The sequence below is a fragment of the Carya illinoinensis genome, chromosome 2 (assembly GCF_018687715.1).
Source record: "Carya illinoinensis cultivar Pawnee chromosome 2, C.illinoinensisPawnee_v1, whole genome shotgun sequence".
NCBI classification, from domain to species: Eukaryota; Viridiplantae; Streptophyta; class Magnoliopsida; order Fagales; family Juglandaceae; genus Carya; species Carya illinoinensis.
Genome location: NC_056753.1, coordinates 4,181,694 through 4,183,606, shown reverse-complemented (window position 1 = coordinate 4,183,606; position 1,913 = coordinate 4,181,694).

Here is a 1,913-nt window from a genome sequence, read left to right as displayed (position 1 = left end):
GGGAATGAGGGGTGGATTTACAAAAACAATAGCAAATAATACCTGCCACACCCCCCCCCCCCCCCCCCCCCAAAAAAAAAAACTCTTTGTACTCTTAGATAATTAAAGTTATCATTAAAAACCTAACCAAAATTCCAAAAATAAATCATTCATTCAAATTAAAAATAAATAACCAAAATTACAAATCTAAATCATCCACTACAAGTTAGAAAACCTAAAACTAAGTTTAATTGTTATGATTTATTATTAACAAGAGAAAACCTTTAAGCCAGTCCGACTATTCTTAGTCAATTAACAGCCCTCCAATAACAACCCTCCACGTAAGTTTTTTTTTTTTTTTTTTTTTTAATTTTACATCTTGTTCATTTGCCCCCACCTGATCTAAAACTCATCACAGCCCTCTCGTGCCCTCTTCGTCTTCCACTCTATTCCAACCCAAATTGAGATCTCGACCCATTCTCATCCCCGACAACAACTCAACCCCCCAAGTCAGGTGTAGGATGGAGCTCGACCCCCTAGCCATGTACTTGATGTGTTTCTTAATCTATAACGTAATCCATCAAGGATACTGTTTACACAGGTAAAGATTATCGAGGTGAAGCCCTATAACACAAATGCAGTAGTAGTGTCTTTACATCATGAATAAAGAGTGATGTTGGACTAGGTTGGAGCTTTTGCAGATGGTGTAGCTATCAAAGAAATTGGTGAAGAAACTTTCTGCATATGCAAGGAATTGGTAGATGATGTAATTCTTGCAAGCTGTGATGCCATCTATGCCTCAATAAAGGTGAGGCTAGTTTCTTGTTTTAAAGTTTGTTTACAAGCTTCTTTGTTTCTAACTAAGTTTTGTTTATTCATCTCCATGTGAAACCAAGACACTCAATGTTTTAACTGCATTTTCCTGGAGAGCTTTAATCCTCAAAATAATAGATGCAGGTGTCATTTCCTGGGATTTATATATTGAACCTCGAAGCATCAAACGATTTTGTGAATTGGTGGGCCAACATAGATGGGGAATTGTGGCCCAACGTTTCTCATGGTTGCCGTCGTTCATGGAGCTCTGATACGGGGAAGGGGTAGGGGCAATTCAAGGGCTTCGGGTTTCAATTTCCCAAGTAGATTTCTCTCTCTTTTCTCTTTGTTATGGGTTTTAATTAGATGTCTGCATGTGTAGTGTAAATTTAGGCCACTATCTTATGTGTGTATTTATAATTGGGGGTTGTTATTCTGCTCTTAGCAAATGGGCTGTTCCAAAGAGGAACTCTATTAACAATTACTATTTAACTAGTCTCTAATTACATGTTTATTATACTATAATATTACATGTTATTAACTCATTATAAAATATAATATTTTATACTAATGTCTAACTCATTCCTATTATAGATTTGTATTATAGTGTTTAACTACATATTATTATACTAAAGTATTACATGTTATTGTATTAGTTTCTAATTTATTTCTAACTTAATTATATACTAGACTTTGTATTATATGTTATTATACATTAATATTACATGTTACATGTTATCATACTCATGTTATTATACAATAGTATTACATGTTATTACAAATTTATAGATTAGTGTTCATATATTAATATTATATGTTATTATAGATTTGTATTATATGGTAGTCATAGTATGATGTTTACATAAACTAAATTATCATTAGTCAATTTAATGTATTTATATTATAGTATAAGTAAATTATTTTATAATAATTAGTTCATACTAGCATATTATTGAATTAACTAACTATATACCTATACTAATATATGTGATTAATATATAGAAAAATACATATGCCTTCTTATAAATATTGGAGTTGAAGGGCAAAATCGGAATTGGAATTGGCCACAACCAGTTACTCCGACTAAAAAAAATCCGATCCGACTCAAACAAGTCAAAGCA